General features: G+C 40.0%; 1 long non-coding RNA gene across 1 annotated transcript in view; it reads left to right on the top strand.

The window, feature by feature from the left end:
* The window catches only part of LOC130600069 (uncharacterized), a 176,111-nt gene that overhangs the window by 73,624 nt on the left and 83,651 nt on the right, over positions 1-18,836 (top strand). Inside the window, exon 2 of the long non-coding RNA XR_008972360.1 lies at positions 13,877-13,943. This is a non-coding gene — a long non-coding RNA (uncharacterized LOC130600069). The remainder of the gene's footprint in view (positions 1-13,876; positions 13,944-18,836) is intronic.

The following is an 18,836-nucleotide window of genomic DNA, read 5'->3' as shown; positions in this document are numbered from 1 at the left end:
CACAGACTGACCAACAAGTCTGCACTCAGTATGCAGAGAGCTGAAATACTATGGATGGTATTACACAGAAACCCAGAGCAGGTGAGCCATCAGTCCCTTCCAGCCTGGAAATGGGAGAATCTGGGCCAGGATTCAGGGGAATGCTGCCCAAAGTTAGGCTTTAAAATGCAGCTTCCTGAATCTCAGACATTGTAAGTCTCCAATGGCCACCTGCAGATGTTGAAAGCTGGTTTGGGAGCCTTGGCATACCAGAAGATGAGACTGCTTTATCCAGGTGTCTGAAGACAGTTGGCTTTAGGATTGGTTTGGGAACCTCAGCCTTGTTTCTCGGGGGTTTCTGGGCTGCAGGAGCCCAGATGTGTGTTCGCAGCAGTGAGGATGCTGCCTGCCTGATCAAGGTCTCATGTGCAATCACCTATATGGTTCTAGCAAATGATAAAAATATATAAGGAGTTTTATTTTTTTTTGGAGTGATGGGGTGCTTCTCTAGCCCCAGTAAGCCTTGCTGGGTGAGACAGTCCCAAATTTCTTTGTGCTCTTCATCTTCCTACTCTGCTGCACCGAATATCAGCCTTTAACGTTTTTCACCTTGTTGAATTCATTGTGTATATTAGTACAGTGAACAAGTCATCTGGCATATTTAAGTGCAAACCTTAGAAGAAGATAGCTCTAAAATTTTCTTTTCGACTGGAAACTGATAAGCTCATTACATATGCAAAAAAGGATGCATATATCAGGCAAAGACAATATATGACTTGGTAGTGAAGACCAGTCTGAAATACAAAATATATGCAATGATGAATTTAAACACCTTACTAAATCACAGCTGTGCCATTTTATTAGATGTTGTTTCATAAACTATGAAAGCTTTAGCTATCATATAAATCTGTCTCTTAATAGGCAGTAGTTACAGTTCTTTATAATTTATTTCTCAGACACTGCTTAGCAAAAATGCACCTTCCTGGCAACTCTGTTTGTACACATTTTGTTTAGCACTGCAAGCCCAAATTTCTTGCCATGCTCTCTCTGCTTGTGCTATGTGAATAATAGAGATATAATCTAGAGGTTGTGAAGATAGGAGTTAGAAAGAAATCCTTGTGTTGCTGGCACTGAGCAAAGGGCTTCTGCAAGCAGCTTCTCACATTTCTCACCTGGGTCTACCCATGGCTTAGGATTTGCTTAGCACCGAGGGCAGCAGGACCTCTTACAGTGTTTCAAAACGAACCTGAGAAATATGCATCAGCCATCGCATATTGCTGGTATCATAGTTCAGACCAGTTGCTACAATTTTTATTGCCCTAATGTGATGCTTACTTGAGTCACTTGTTCCAGATGTGGGAATAGGTGTGAAAATCTTCGATAAGTTCTAGGAGATTCCACCTGGCAAATATTTAATAAATTAGAATTTGAGGATGTTGAACATGACTTGTGATGCTGGTCAGGTATGCATACAGATTGCCTTTCAGGGTGGTTCTTGCTTCAGTTGTCACAGTTTCCCCCAGATGTCTGGCATGGAGCAGTGTTTGGCATCTGGAAATTGTGATGGGTTTGCCCATTCTTATTTTTTTAGGTCATTAGTGTCTCTCCAGCTATTCCAGTTAGTCAAGACAAGGGTATTCCCCAGTCCTAAGTCTACAAACATTGCTACATTTTTCTGTTTGGAGTTTTTACTGGTTAATCTTATACTGGATGAAAACACACTGCCTCTCAATAGTCTGATAAATGGCTAGCATTGGTTTTGGTTTTATTTCTGCTTTTGTTTCTGTTTTCATAGTGTTTAAACAATTATAGCCATCCTTTGTCAAATGGTTGATGTCTTTTCAACCATTATTCTTACTCTGTTAGAATGTTTTGATCTCTATTTCTCTGTATATACTTCTCCATATCAATGAAGAAGCACCAGCAGGAACAGGGATAGACAGATTTCTCTGTAATGTTCAGCAGCTGATGCTTTTTGGCCAAATGACCTCTGTAACAATTCATGCAAAAAGAAGGGGAATTTAAAACAATTTTTTTGTTCTAATTACTAGAGGTCTGTCTTCTTTGTATCAGATACAAACCATTAGTAGAATCTCATGATTTTAAGAGTTGATGATTCCTCTCTTATATCAAAAACCAAGCCAACTGTGAATAAAACTGTGGTATTCATTGAGACTTCCTTGTGCTGAACTTCTTTAAAGGAGCGTCTGAGTAAAGTGCGCTTTTTCTTAATGCTTTTGTTTGTTTTTAATTCAGAAGTGACTAATAATTTTTTTGACTCATGGAAAAAATATCAGCCAAAATCAATACGCCTAGAAGATAGTCAAATTCTAACTATTAGCTCCAAATAAGTACAGTTTTCTAGAAATTGGAAGTATCTATAACATGGGCTTAGAGGGGGTACAGAATTGTCATCCTGGGGGCTGATGCACTTGTTATCAAGGGACCACTACACAAGAGATCTGCCAGTTCCTGCAATAAGTTTTCCCTAGCCATCTCATTCAGAGTATCTCTGTAACTGAAATATGTACTCATTTAAAAAAAAAAAAAAAGCTTTCCTGGAATGCTTTTCTGCATTTTTAACTTGTCTTTGCTTGTGACAGGCTACTGGTGACATTGCAAAATGGAATGAATATTTGATTGTGGAGTTTATAGCAAATGCAGGTCTAATTGCTTAAGCCAGTCATGTTTATATATCTGATGCCATCAAACTTCTTTTGGAAAAATACAGCAAGATCCCAGTCTGGGAGAGCTCTTCACCACATCCTTAATTTTCATCCACATTAGTTTTTTGAATGCTGCTGAGACTCTTCAATTATTTGAAGGTAAAAGGGGGCTGGCTTATTTTCCTTCTGCAGCAGTAATGCTAAGGTTTAAGCCCTGTATTAAGTATGGCTGTGGAGGCATGCACCAGTGAATCCTGATATTTTAAAGCATGTGTGCAGTTAGCACATGGTTAAACTGGGCAGTTGGATGCTTTGCAATACTCAGGAAATGTACCTGTCAACTGAATGCAAAAGGAGTGCTACCAGGAGCATCCATATCGCCTGAGATTCACGAAGAAGCTGAGAAAACAATGGTTTTGCTATTTGGTCAGGTGTGTCAAATGCAAGCGGCAGCTTTGCAACAGAACTCTTTTGTCATGGATATTTAAGCAAGTTAAGTTATTAAAACACTTATTCTTGTCTTTTCTGTGAAAAACTGTGGTGAGTAGTTGAGAGATGATTTGCTTATGCTGGCTAACTGAAAACAAAACTTTGCCTTTAAAAAAAAATTAGGGTGAAACTAAGCAAGAAAATGTAAAAAGTAAAGAAAAAATAAAAAGCTGTTGAAAAGCAGTGACCCTCTCAAACACACAGAGAAAACGTGTGTTAGTGAGAGCTGGTTATGTGCTGCCTCTGGGAAGCTAACATCAACAGCAATTAAAACACATATATCTGTCCTGAAAGGAAAAACCAGAATTGATTTGATTCTTGGTTACCCTTTTTATACCACAATGCACAAGTTGAGGCATTTGTTATTATTTCCAGAATTTTTACTGAAAAGGGAGGATTATACAAATCGACTGGATTGGAGCAGGTAGTGGCACAGCACCTGTTTTAATTGTGTGCCTATGAGGAGACCTCTTTGGTGGGGTGATGCTTCACCTGCATGAGATGGGGTGATGCACATGAAGGCCAGGCTTGAGTGTCTAAACTTTCATTAAAACTCTTGCAGAGTGCTGGAGGAGGAAAGCTCCTGAAGATTTTAATGGGATTGCAGGTGTGTGACAGATGTTGTTTGGAACACCATTAAAGGTGCAAGTGCCGCACATCAGAAAAGTTTGCTGCATGCCTAAAGCAGTTCTCGCTCACTTTTGGCTTGGGACATTGTCAGACTCTCAGTGCTGGAGCTGCTAGGAGCCATGGTCTTTCTGTTTGTAATCTGTTCCGCTTTCTGGTGCAAAGAAGAAAATATTTTTAATGTGAAATCCATGTTAAAACACACACAAGAAAAGCCCCTACAGCTGTTTGAAAGCTGTTTGGAAGTATGGCATATTAGAAATAGCCCCAGCTGAAATGGATTAGCAGACAGAGTTCAAGTGAGGAGGTCAAATGTGTAAACTGAATGCAATTTATCTTGTGGCACTGCAGTTTATCACTTGGTTGCAGAAATAAAGAAATACCACACACATGCACATATTCACACCTAATAATTTAAGAATAACTGGAAAAGGTCTTAAAAAACGTTCAAAGTCTTCTGATGACATCATGCTATCTCGGGTAATAAACCAAAGATGGTTGAAGTCAGTTCCAAAAGAGCTGTAGCCAGAGATGTCTTTATATGCCTGTCTTTATATGTATTTCACTTCTTAGGAAAAAGATACTGAACACTAGTATTGCATACAAACTGTATGGGGAGACACTGGTAAGACTTTTCCTCTCATGTATTTTTTCATGCTACATTTCAGTTTTTCTTTCTTTTTTATTTTTTTTTCCAGAATTATTTACAGAAATTCTTTAGTGTCTGGATTAGCTGCATTTATCCATGTTTAAAACTTGTGGGTTGCTTTGCCCCTTCAGAAAACAAGAGAAAATTCAGGCAGGGCATTACTGTGCATCTTCCTTGGAGCCTCTTCTTTTGGGAAAGTTTTATTACATGTGTTAGAGGGAGCAGGAGGATTTTTAACCCCCTTTTTTTACATTTTCATCTTTCTCTAGAGGGATTCTCACTGAATTTGGATAGCAGATCATTGGATAGTTGAATTTGTGAGTGTGTCTGTATAAAGACTCCCTGCTTCCTTGGTGACTTCATATCCTGTCAGCACAGGATTTCCAAAGCCCATGCTTTGCCAGTGCCACCAATGTTGATGATCCTTCAGTGCATCAGGACTGTGTGTGGTATTTTCCTTGACAGGTTGCAGAGTTCACAAAATGAGCTTGTAGAAGCTCATTTAAAAGTCATGGAGGATGCTTAAGAAAATGTGTTCATCCTGGGACTTGTAGATCAGATTGTGTTGCCTTGAGACAGTGCAGCCTGTTAATAACTTTGAGTCCTGCATTGTATATGAATATAATCTAAGGTTGTGCATGTGTGTTAATCATGCTCTAAAATGGGAAGGTATTCCTCTGCAGTTGTAAAGGTGTTTACTAATATCACTGGAATAGAAAAAAATATGGGCTTCCTTATGAAGGAGGAACTGTGACTGGTGAGACACTTGGAATTAAAAGGTCAAGATAATTATGCATTTCAGTCATATTGAATGCTAAGTTTAATGATAAGGACATTTTTTGAAAGACACTTTAGGTAGCATAAACTCCAGTGAAGGATGTTAGTGCCACATTAATAATAATTATTTGAAAGTGTGACAAACTCATCTTGAGCAGCCTCTATTAGACACAATCTCAGAATAAAATTTAAATTAGGAGGTAATTTCTAGATGCAATTAAAAACTTGTCAGAGTGGAGAAGCAGCCACTTTCTGTCTTACTTTGATTGCAAGCACTGTAATGAAGTGTCTCAGCCTGGCATTTTCTTGCCTGCAGCTTAAGCATGGGCAGTCCTAGTGCCTTTTCTGATGCAGTTGTGTTTCTAATGCATTATGCTCTGACATTGTTTTTGGAAAAAAAACAACACAAACTTGTTTTCTATGGTAATTTTCTTTTAAGGACTTTTTTTAAGCAAGTCCCTGAAGTATCAGTGGCTCTTATTTCAACTAATAGTTTCAAGATGTGATCCCTGCAGAAAACTATTGACATGGCATGTTTGCAACTTTTCCTTATCCTCACATGCCAGTTGCTTAGGGGATAGTAACTGGAGCATGTAGCCTTCCTTTCAGCATCCTCTTCCAAGCTGTATAATTTTGAGCTCCTTTGCTTTTACCTGCTTATCTTTTACATTATTAAGGAACTTGATACGTGCAAGAAGTGCCTCAACAGCAGCCTTGGGGCTTCCTTGGTTTTAGACCAAAATCATTATATTTTGCTGTTTACGAATCCCCAGTCACCACTTCCAGTGACCCCAGGCTGCTTCTGGCTCACACTACCACTGTAATCAGAACATGGATGGACTTTTTAACTGTGACCGTCTAGCACCAAAGATGAATTTCTGTGTCCCCCAGTCTGTTTCTCCTCCCTGTGTTTCTAAGAGCCATTTACTTCATTTCACATTAACAAAATCTGGGGGATGGCATTAAGGAAGACTATCAATGAGGCTAAGATAATTACTGTATGCTAATTTCCACATTTTTATCTTGACGTTTCCCACAAGCAGGACATTTAATAGCAGATTTGTGAGTTTTTTGTCTTGATTTCTCACGAGGTTGGCCTTTTCAAAGGAACTGGTGAGGGCTAAGCAGAGAAAGCTCATTTTAACACAGCGTTATTGGACTTGATGCCTCTCAAACCCTTGGTGTCAGTGGCAATGTTGAGATCATGTCTTAGTTCACATATAGTCTGTGACTCCCAGTGACCATCCCTAGCTGGTCTCCATGAAGTTCAGTGAGATCCCTGTAGGACCATTCCTTTGCCAATATGTTTACATGGTTCAGCATGCCCTTGGGCTGCAGGCTGTGGTGGACCTTCATAAGTGCCTCCTCAGCTGTGGTTGACACTTGTTGCAGACCTGGGGTAGACATCTTGCAACTCCTGTTTTTAGTTGCAAGTGTCAGGATAGGGCTGTCTGGTGGCCTTCGGTTCAGCTTGAGGGTTGGGCATAACCCATCACCAAACACATCATTTTACACACCAAACACAAACCTATTATTTAGGTTTTAAAATTAAAACTAACTATGGGTTGAATGCGCAGGAGAAAGGTTGTGTTAACCCTCTTTTATAAGGGTATTTTGAAAACCACTCATAACATTGACTTAGCATGGAAAAACTAGAGCCAATATGCCCTAGGTTTGGATGCTGGTGTCTGGTGGGATTTTTGCTTTGTGTGTGTTGTTTTGGTAAAGACTGGAAGAGCTCTAGGGTTGTGTAGTGCTATGCGTTTTATGGCACATTTAAATGTCTATAACATAAATAGCTTTACCATCAGAAGGTATAAATGTCAGCCTATTGACACATTATAAAGACACAAATGGAATGTAGCCTGGCAGACTGGTGCTGGTTTTGAGATTTAATAGTACATCTGTATCATTTACCCCAGTGGGAAATAACACAGGATGTTGCCTTGTAATTTTTTACTACTGTATAATAAAATGTAACCACAATAAATGGTGTCTAAGCAAGTAATGCAGCCAATTCTGGATTTTGTCCAGTGTGTCTTTACAACTTATCTTAGGTTAGCTTTGCCTCCACCTCCAGCTATAGGTAGCATACTATTTTGACTGGATAAAAATTGAGTCCGGATCTTTTTAGTGTGTTGCATACGTATATATAAAGAAAGAGACCCTCCTGTGCCAGATGCATCCCACCTGTTAATCAGATGATGTTAGCAGTGTACTGGTTCATTCATCTTTAAATCACTCACATCCTAATTTGAACTGTCCTTGAAAGGGTCTTTTCTGCATTTCTGCACTTCAAGAATGTTTTTGCAGGTTGATTGCTTTCCCAAATGTCCTTACTGTGGTACAGTGTTATGTGCAAGTAGCCTTTTGATAAGAAATTCAAACTGTGTTATTTCATCAAAGTGTTATCGGACTCATGTGAACTGAGAGCAGCGATTTGGTGGGTTTATGTTGGTTGAATTTAACTCTTTGCATATTCCCTGCCCAGTATTAAGGGGCATTTTATACTGTTCAGCATGCTCGGGAGGTGCTGTGTGCTGCCCAGTGCTGGTCTTTCCTAGCTGCAGTGTCTGGGCTGTCGCATTGCTGCAGGCTGTGATTTTTTTATTAAAGACATGAGAAGTCTGAGAAAGGACTCAGCATCCATTTAAGCACTTCTGCAGGGGCTGTGTAATGCAGGAGGGCTCTCTGGGTGCTTTCTAATGTCTGGCCTGTGATGTTCCAAGTGAAGAAAAATAAGAAAACATTATTCTGTGTGTATGACAGTACTACACATTTGTAAAAAGACAATTAACATAGAAATGAGGGAGGCTTTTGATTCATCAAGTAGATTCAACAGACTGTGTCTTTTCCTTGATTTTAATTTTAATTAGGATTAATCAGTTTTATCTCCTGAGGTCTTTGGGAGAATTTACATGAAACAGAAGACTTTGGTCAGCGGTGTGCCAGTGTAATAGCCCCTACTTGAAGAAATCCTGCTGTGGCACATGTAACCAGTATTACGTTTGGCAGGACTCCAGGCTCCCTTCTCCTTTCACGTTAAATGCCTTGCTGTTGCGGGGAACCCTCTGAGTCTTCCAGTACCAGGGCCTGGGCTTCACGTAGCTGCGTGGTTGCTTGCTTCTAAAACCACTTGGGACCAGTATATTGCTTGGAAAAAAAATCCCTAGGATGCCAGCTTGAAATAATGGCTGCTTTCTGCTCCAAAGAGAGGAACAAAATGTCTTGCTTAACCTAAGCAAACTGGGAGCTAGAGCCAGTTGAAGCTGACCTTTTTCTCCTTAAACTCAATATATTTCACAGAGTGTATGGGTTTGGTTGGAGTTTCAGAGGTTCTGTTTGATACGTTAGAAGTGGAAAATGAGGGAAGGGAGCCAGGTAGTTATATAGGAGCAGCATCCCAGTGGCCTCGTAGGGGAAGTGGAGAGGTTTAAGTGCGTGTTCTGCATGATGCAGAGCAGAAGCATGACTGCAACACGCCTTAGGTGAGTGTTGCTGGCTTAGTGCTGGGCTATGTCCTCTTTTTCTTCCTTTTTTTTTTTTCTTGACTCCCTGTTTTTTTGCATCTTTTTAAAAGTCTCTTTCTCATCATACTGAGAAAAAAAATAAAAAAAATGAAAACTGTTACAAAACTAAATTAATCTTTCTGGTTTAGTTGCTAGATGTATTTATGAGTGGAAAAATTTCATCTTGGAAATTAGAATAATTTGCAAACATGATGAGCATTTTATTATGATTGTTTTTCTGTACCTAGAATAGATGTCTTTCTTTCTGTGAAAACTTCCATATAGAGTGTAGGTGGAAATTTAGCTTGCCATTTGTTGGTGGCAAGGGTAGGCTTTAAGCTTTTTGTACACTCAACAGATCTGAAAGCCATTAGACCCATGAACAAAAAGAAAATGGAAACAGAAGGCAAAAAACTGCTGAAGGGAAAATCCTGCTGAAAGGCCACAAAGCATTTTCAAGTGTACAGAAATGACCTGCTCCGTTCCTGTTACGCAGAAGTGTTAAAATGGGAACAGGCCACCCCTCTCCCCCAGATCATTCATCTGTTTTGTCTGCAATGTATTTAGATTGAATCCTTTCCCAGATGCTACAGATCTGTCGGTTCAAGGGGAAATTAATGGGACTTTACCATTTGCTTTGAGGAAAAGAGGCCTGGACTTTCTCCTGCTGTCTTTGGCAGGAAGGAGTGAGGAGCTTTGCTGTCTGCTCTGTTTGAATAATGCATCTTTTTAAGGGTTGGTTGGTTTTTTTTTGTGTGTGTTTTTTTTTTGGTTTTTTTTTTTTTTTTTTTTTTTGCCAGATAGCCTAATTTGTGTTACTGCAATATACCATGTTGGAAAATTACAGAGGTTAATGTACAGCTCTGTGATACACAACCCTAATGGTAGACTCTAATGTTTTTTAAATGGTAAACCAAAGACATTCGTAATACGAGTTGCAGTGAATTGCTTGCAGTTCTTGCCAGAGATTAGTTTAGCATTGCTTTTAATATTTTATGCACTGAAGTTGTTTGCAAAGACTAAAAGCTTCATTCACCTTGCACACTCGTGCTTTGTTCTTTTCCTGTACAAAGCACAACAGAAGCACTCTCTTGCTGATGAACTATATGGCAGGAATTTATTAAATTCCAATTGTACTGCCTTGGAAAGATTTTACTAGTAATCAGTGAAAACTATGTCAGATTTATGGTGTCATAAGTGGGCCAGGTAGTTTGAAATCTAACCTTTTGTAATATCACTAGTTGCATATAAATATTTTTAAATATCCGAATCACATATGAATGTCACAGGAGGTTTTGGCTTTAAATGTTACTGTAGAGATCTGACGGTATATAATCCCATTAAAATGGAAGAGTACAAGATAAAACGATCCATTTGCAATTATAATTATGCATATCAAGATTGACCATTCCTTAAAAAACTGGAACTGCAAGGTGGAGAAGGGCGCTTGAGCAATCACTCTTTGTTGAAAGCATTGATGGAAGAATAAAAAAATTGATTTGTCAGTAATGTGCACAAAAGAGTATAGGAAGCATTTCCTTGGGAGGTGAAGGGAAAGTAACATTTTTGCTGTCATAGTTAGCTTTGTTTGGAAAGCCACCACTGAAACACATGATCAACCACAGAACAGCAGGTAACACTATGAACTACTTAATCTGCTTTTGACAATTGATAAAGTTTATTAGTTGATCAGCTTAGTAATGGAAAACCAACATGGCCTCATGAGTTCTCCACAGAAGAGGTGAGTTTTGTTCTAGCTCCATTAGTGGCCTGCTGTTTGACCTTGAATAACTATTTTTTTGTCTCTGTGCCTTTTCTTCTGCTATTCCTTGATTGCCTTGTCTTGGAGTTCTTCGGCAGAGAGATTTCTTTGCATTGTGTTCCGTGAACAATGAAGTCTGAGCCTAGCCAAAGCCTCTAGGGGCATCTCTAAATTATAATTGCTAGCTTTAGTCACTTTCATCAAAAGAGCCTGGTAGTGGAGGATGGCAATGTGCAGGATTTGAAGAGACCTGTAGCGTACATGTTAATTAAGTCACTGTAGGTGAAAGTTGCTGATTTGGTTTCATAGGGCTGATGCAGAGTTGCTAACACCCAGGAGTGATGCTGTGCTGCACCATATGGGTTTTCATTTCCAAAAGCACAATGCTGGGCACTTTTCTACTTGAACATAACCAGAAACTATATGCTTGATGCAAACAAGGCTTTTTCACAAGCTTCCTGCTTAAACCTTTTGGTTTTTTTTTTTTGGGTCACTCTGCCGTGATTATTAATGGCTGAAGTTGAACTGCTTGGCTTTTTGAAGTGGAGACAGTTGCTTAAGGGTGAGCTGTCCCATCTTATTGGATCCTCCTCTCAACCTTTGCTGTTGCTGAACAGAAAGTGTTTATTGTTGCTCTCCCTAATAACAGCTTCCTTTTTGGGATGGAGGTGCAACATGACACCAATTTGCAGATTAATTGCCCTTCTTCTGGCATCTGCTGATGCACAACAGTATGCCCTTGTCCTATTTGGGTGGATGCATTACTCACCATAGAAGACAGTTCAGAAATATTTAGCCGTATGAATGCCAGCAGTCATATTAGTACAGGTGAACTGTGTTGAACTATCTATGTTATCCATTTTGAGGTAAACACTGCAGATAGATAGAACTCCAGGTGGAGCAAAGGAGAGAAGGTGATTTCCCTTCTCTGTTAGAATCTCACGTGAAACCACTTGCCAGATTGTCCAGGCACAGTACAACTGGGGCAGAACTAGATAAGAACTGATAAATGTTTTCTGAGAGGAAGTACTGTAGGGTTTAGACAGGAGTGGGTTAGTCAAGTGGTGAGGAAATCAGTAGAAAAATCGAAAATAATCTTCCCTTGTATATGGGGTAGGTGTTGTACTGCTGTATTACCCAGGAGTCAGAAGTAAAGCAACGTCCCTTTCTTTAGTGTGTTTATTGTATCTTTTAGGGCTAACACCAAATGGCTATAGTTCCTGTAGTGCACCCATTGCCAGTGAGCACTGACTGTCTAGCAAGTATTTTCAAGATCTTTGCTGTACAAGAATCCCTGTATTGTTCCCTTCTGATTTTAATAAGAACAAGAATTCCCCAAACTATATTTGAAATCTGCATAGAAATAGCATATGGCAGAGGCCAACTCAAGGTTATACATTTGGCATCTGGGGAAGGAAGGCAAGAAAAAAGAAAGATTTACCAGTCAGTACACTCACATTATGATAAAGGTGAATGGGGAGGAGAGCATATGCTGAATCCTAAAATGGCACAGAAGAGCCATAAACCACTATATGTTGTGCTATCTCTAGCCCTTTATACTCCAAGCAGAAGTGAAATCTGGGGTATCATAAATGAAACAAAGATCTTGATTTAATTTCATTTAAAAAGCCATTGCAAGGTAATGGGGTAACAAACATTAACTTCTTCAGACTAGGCAAACCACAATTTCTGTGCTCTATATTGCTGCCGCCAGATCACAGTTATTCTCCAAAAGCTTCTTGGAGGAAGGTAGATTAGTCTAAACAAATGGCATTTTTCCTAGAAATAAAGTATATGGATGCCCTCATGAGGTGTTGCCTCATCTGCTCTGCACTTGTAAAAATGTTTTTTCCTACTGAAACTGTGTATATTTGATCAAAATCCAAGGCTGAAAGCCGTTAACATCTGGGGACTTTTTCATTTGTACAGTGAGAAATAATAGCTGGTACAGAGGCAATTCTGCTGACAGGCAACCTGGAATAGGTCTCTTTTTCTTCCAGAACATCCATACTTGCCTATTACAGAGAAATCACTCAAAAAGCACCATGTGTGCTGGACTCTCAAGCCTTGTTTTAAGTTTTAATTTACTCGTCTGACTTCCAAGGTTACTGAATGCAAGTGATTGCTCCTTTAGTACATAAATAAGATGAATTATGTGTTTGGGACCAATGCCTCAGCCTCCTTCTTTTCGTACTCTAAAGGGAGTATGTGTCAAGGAGTGCACAGAGGCTGGGGTAAAACTTTCCTTTTTTGCCATCAAAAATTGAAGTAGGACCATTATGGATCAGATGAGCTGTGAAACCAGAGCCCTAGGACCACTTTTTGGCTCTGCAAAGTTTTTAAGTTATAGGATGGTCCAGGGATGCTATGGAACCATAGCAGTATTGGGAAACTGTGCTGCAGCCCCAGCCCCCAGCTGGGAAAGGCCTAGGGAGAAGCTCACTGCTGCAAGTGAAGCAACTGTCCCCAGTTTAACACTGAATCCTATTTTAATCAGGCTTTATAATTTTTTGTTTTAATACAGTTCTTCCAAATGAAATGACCTGTGTTCTCCCTTGTAGGCTGCAGAAAATAATCTGGGTTTATAATTAATCTTCAGAGCAAAATTTAGGCAGGAGGACTCATTGCTATTTCCTTTGAACTTTATATTTTTAAATTCTGTTTTCTAAATGTTTAATTGGGGTGGCCCATGGCTCCAAAGTCCTGTGCCACCCAGCTTCACTCAGACAAAACTGATTCCCACCAAAGTTCTATCTACCTGTAGAAATCCCAACTGTGAGGAGCAATTTTTTATGTGTAATTAATCCTAAGAAAACCAGCAATTCCAGGAAGTAGACCAATATCTATGCATTTCATGTTTTTTCCAATTACATTTAGCATCTAACACTAAAGTTAGAAGAAAATACTGAAGATATAAGGGGATGGAGGAAATTTAAGATGTAACTGCTGAGGAATAGGAATTAACAACCTTACATTCTTTTCAAAGTAGGTGTTTCTTTATTATTCTGGTGCAGCAACCTCTAAAATCTCTGGTAGATCCTCTAGTATAACAGTCGTTTTTCCAGATCACATCAGACTCTCTTATGGTGAAGAAGATACTCATGTACCTTCACATTTGTTTGATAACTACTTGTATCTCTAAGGTAAGTTTTTTTTATAGTTGGCAGTGATAGCTTCCACTGATTTTTCATCCAGCCATTGTTAGCTATGTGCTAGTTCAGTCTTCCCATACAGAGATGTGTTTCATAGAGATTAAAAATTCTTACAGGCTTTTAAAACTCGGATCTGTTGAGCAAAACCATTTTTTCATTGCTGTATCCTCAAATGCATGTATAGCAGAAAGTTCATGAGTGCCTAGAAGTCCTCAGGGGCAAGTGTAAATGTTTTTTAATTTTTTTCTTTTTATCTTTGTTTCCAGAAATGCTGAATTCAGTACTCTGCAAAAAATAGCGTGTGGATTTTTAGCACCTGAAGAACAAGAAAAGGTAATTACTGGACCATATAGTCTAGCCTCATTTCTTAGCTATGCTAAAATATTAAACTGCTAAACCTGCTGACACTGTGTGAGCCTACAGCACCATCTCTGCGTATGAGTGTGTATTTTCGGTTACTCAGGCATGGTTGTTTTTGAGAATATTCCTTCATGGAAAAGGGAGCAGGGGAACAAAAGCAGCAGAACATAAAAATGATGGAGCAAAATGTTAGGGAATAACACACTGTGAGTTTTTGCTGTGCATGTAGAAGTGAAAAAGGTAAAAGAGGGGAAAAAGGAAAATCAAGGTTTATATGTGCCAATGGAAAAAGCTATGGACTTCCCTACATTTGCAAAATGGCTTAGCACTTCCTTGCAGCAGGTGGTCAAGTACTGAATGAAGTTCAGTGTTTATCAGTGCTACAGCAGCCTCCTCATGTTTCAGTTCCATAGTAGCTTGTTGGTTAGTGCACCCTGCCTCAGAGGTCATGAGCTCCTCTGCTGCCTGCGAGCCTGCTCCTTGCAATCAAGTTTCTTGATCCTCTTGGGTCATGACATTTTGCTTGGGCAATGCAGCTCAAAAGGGCTGTGGCTCAGTTGCTGGTGTTAAACAAAATGCTGTTCATCAAACTTTCATGAGCCACATTGCCAGGGGCTGCATCTTGAAAGACTAGGCTCCAAAAAGCAGCAACGAAAGCAAGTAGTGCTGCTCTGTACTGCTCCCGTCTCCTGTATTTTTTTCCGCCTTTTTTCCAAGGCTGAGAGGCGTGCACCCCTGTGGGAGAACCTTCTGTGGTTTTGCACTTTGCTTCTTTCTGGAAACAATGTAGAATTTAGGAGGGCATGGTCATGTTGAAGGCTGGCAGTCCTGCTTCAGCTGGTATGTCCTTCCAGCTATATGGTGATCCAGAAGAGGGATCAGGACCCCATGTCTGCCTTAAAGGCTGTGTGGCTTCATTATTACTCTGGATAACCTAGAGGAACCTACATGAGCTGAGCCTTTCAGTTGTTTTTTTTTGTAATATTTAATATAATAACTTCAAAGTGAGAGAAGATGTATATGGATGTCGCAGTATGGACTATGGAAGGAAATACATAATGTGAAGGACTGTACATTTGAGTATAGCAAAGCAAGCATAGTGAGATTTAAAACACAGATGTAAAAGATACAGGTAGGGGATGTTGCAGGGGTCAGGAAAGCTTTTGTGTGACCATGTAAGATGTTCTTACAAGACAGTCTGTTTCGTTGATTGGGATTGAAAAATGCATGTGAGTGACGTCTTCTGTTCTCTGCATCTGCGGTGCCATACTGCCAACGATTAGCATGTGCATTTTAGAGGCAGTATGTAAACCCAAGATGACAAATGCAAACAAATCATCGGGTAGACCAGTGCTGCCTTCTTCATGTATCAGCATTAAAATTTGCTGGAAGCCCATCTTCCCACCCCACAAATGGAAGTTCCACCTCAGTTCTTGGGAGGGATGTGGAAATACACTGAGAGGGCTTAAATTTGCAACTTGCTTTGATTCTTCTGTATTTTTATTTTTTGTGGTGGACTGTGCATGTATCAGTTTAATGCGAAATTATGATAGGAGAGGAAAATTAGTAGATAGAGGGAGAAGTTCTAGGAGCAAATAAATACTTGATCAAAATACCTTTTTAGAGGACCACACTCAGTTGCAGTTTGGGCTCACAGTGTTTTGAATTACCTTCCATTTGTACTAACAAATGGGATTCATTTTGTTGAATTTATGGTGTCATTTAATACTCTGTAAAGCCTTGTGTCACCATCACCATCTCATCTCTACCCTGGGACTCTCATGTTTGGGCACTTAACATGTATGGGAGATGTAGGATAACTTTACTAGGGAGTCAAATATCGCTTTAAGTTCGGTTGGTCATTTCAAGAAGATTGAAAAATCCGATTTCTTAAAAATCATGAATTTCCCAAGGTGAATAACAGAAGTTGGTTTCCCCCTCAGCATCCTGGAGATTACAGTATGATGAAATGTGCTGGCAAAGAGACACTGTGCTGCAATATTGAGTTTCATTGGTATTTCACTGCTCTATATAAGAGGGTGAAATAGTAGTCTCAGTTACCTGTGCAATTTAAAATTATCTCAATGAATCCAACTGTGTTTATTTATGCTTTTGGTACACTTCTAAGGTGATTTAAAAAAAAAAAATCAGTATTTCTTTTTTAAGTAAGAAAGTAAAAGTACCTCCGGATTTATCATGGCTAAGTGCTTTCCAAGGACTTGAAACGAAACTACCCACACTTTAATGCAATGTGGTTCAAACAGGGGAATTATTCCCACTGGGTTTCTTAAAACCTACAGACATTGCTCTAAAGTTTAAGCATACACAGTATTGTAAGAATTTAAGGGTATGTATGTAGCAAAAAATGGCCACTCATTGTTATTTTTGATTAATATGTCATATTTATCAGCTTTTCCTGTTCTCTGAGGTCAAGGGGTTGCATGCAACTTTTTTTCAGCCTGTGAAAGAGATCCCAAAGAGTAATTTAGCTCTGTTGACTGTAATTCCTCTGGACTTCAGCGGCATCCTTTCATATGGTACTGCACGGTACTAGGTTGCAATGGCTGGGCTGGGAATGTATCAGATGTATTTCATTGTATTGAAGAGACGCTAGCTGGTCTGCACACATGCCATCCCCTTGAAAAGGCTTTGCCCCACCTTATGGGAGAAGTGACCTTGATGGAGGTATTCACCCCCATGAAATAGGGGTTTTCTGCAGGTGGAGTGGATTTCATGCTGTGCTGCTGTTAGCATCAGTAAATGGGGTCCAAGCTTCAGAAACCGAGACTGCGCTTTTATTACCTGCATGGCCAGGCCAAAGTGAGATATCCCAAGGCTCAAGGGCACAAGAAGCACTCTCTTCTTTTGTTCTTGGTATCTTTGGTGTTTTGTTTTTTTTTTTAAACTGGCTGGCCATGACATTAAGATTTCTAATTAATTTAGAAACCACAGGCAGTTGAAGAGAGTGAGCAATGTAATAACAGGGCCATGGGGCAGAGTAAAAGCACATCAATTATTCAGGCAGTCGCTGCTGCTTATTCCCTTCCCGGAGCTGGACTGGCTGTCAGTGTGTGTCAGTGATGCCGCTAATGCCCTTCAGAATTTACATGCATAAACAGTGGCCTTTAAAATCTGCATAAGGATAACTTCAGCATTTCCAATGATAGCTGCAAGCAGCATGCTCTGTCTAGCAAGTGCTGGGGGCTCCAGTCGGTATTTCGGGTACCTAGTTCAAAACCAGGATCTTGTCAGGTGTGTCCACTGGAAGCCTCTGCTGCAAAGATTTGCTCCTCAAAGAAGTTGAGGGGCTGTCTGAGCCATGGGAAGAAAGAAGCAGTCCTGCTTTAAAATGCAGATAGTGTCTGAGAGTGTTCTCTCTTGGTGAGTGAAGGCCAGCATCTCTTATAGCGCATCATCCCCTCCTGCTATTTCTGTGATGACCCGAAGCAAGGATGCCACAGATGAAATTGGGGCTGGACCCTCTGCAGGGATGAGGGGCAGGAAGCTTCCTTTTCCTCCTTGTTGCTGTGGCTTTTTCATATCCTGTGATTTGGCTTAGCAGTGGGAAAGTTTGAAAATGAGGAAGCTTTTCTCACTGTGAAAAATTAAGATTCATGGGACTGCAGAGATCATCTTACATGGTGTGTTGCAAAAACTTATGTTACAGATGTCACAGCAAGCAACACTGATTTCTGCATTGAATCAGCAAGGGGTCTGAAAACTGGGAAACCTGTTGGATTTTTCTGCCATGGATGACAAGCAGAGCATGAAGCCTTATTTTTGTGGCTGGCTGGTGTGGTTATCCCTGCTGCTGGAGGCAGCCACATTGCTTTTTAAAAAGTGAACTAATTTGTGAAGGTGGCAAAATAAAACGAGCCTCACTAATTATGTGTTGTGCTGGCAAAATGACCAGCTTTAGTTCGGAAAATGCTGCTTGTAATTAATGGTGAAAGGCTTTCTTCTCTGATCTGTGTAGCCCTTTATGAATCGCTTCTCCCCACGGAAACTTTTAAATCTGTCTCACCGGAGAGGAGGAACAGGTAAAATAGATTTGCTTTAATAGCTGTGGTTGTAACTTAAACACTTGAAGTGATATTAAGCATTTTTCTCCATTAGCATTTCATGTTGATCCTGATGATATACCAGCCAAGGCTAAGACAGGATCAGGGTTCATTAAGTGGAAGAAACTAAACTCTGTAGACAAATGCTTTGGCTAAATGGGGCCTTCAATGCACTGAGAACAAGAATGCAATTAGCTGAAATGTTTGTTTACAAAATCTAATTCCTGGGGAGTATCTTCTCAGATTGGCGCTTACATCTCTTGAGCTGTTTTTGTTGCCAAGGCTTGCAGCTTGATGGATTTTGCAAAGCTCAGTTATAGCATGTATATATTGAATGGGTCGAACTTTGCATGGTAAAGCTGAACTCAGCTGAAGACCAGGGGCTAAGCTACAGATGTGTCAGTTTATTTGTGCATTTTCCCATGTATTTTATAGTTTACAGTTTAATAATAATTATTAGATGTTCCAGATATTAAACAGGGTAGGTTGAAGAGAAGCTGGAAATTGTGTAGATCTGAGTGTTGCCATTGCTATTCTTCTGTACTCCACCTGCAGCCTAAAGCAGGGAAGTCACAAATGAGTCCCAGATGGTGAGGATGCATCTCTCTGCAGGCATCTGCAGGAAGAGCCTTGTTCTTCTGGTTGGTTGAGTAACGTGGACACACTCAGAAGGTGATTTTGCCCATCCGTGATGCAAGTCATGCTCTGAAAATGATGCTTCTTCTTGGGCTGCAGAAGAAGCCAACAGGAAACATAAAGGCTGCAATCCAAATATTAGGGTCAGGGTTTTTTTTTAAAGTGGCTA

The sequence above is a fragment of the Pezoporus wallicus genome, unplaced genomic scaffold, assembly GCF_028554395.1.
Source record: "Pezoporus wallicus isolate ANWC-B61680 ecotype Strahan unplaced genomic scaffold, APGP_CSIRO_Pwel_v1 contig_2439, whole genome shotgun sequence".
In the NCBI taxonomy this organism is placed as follows: domain Eukaryota; kingdom Metazoa; phylum Chordata; class Aves; order Psittaciformes; family Psittacidae; genus Pezoporus; species Pezoporus wallicus.
This window is presented reverse-complemented; position numbering and strand designations above follow the sequence as displayed.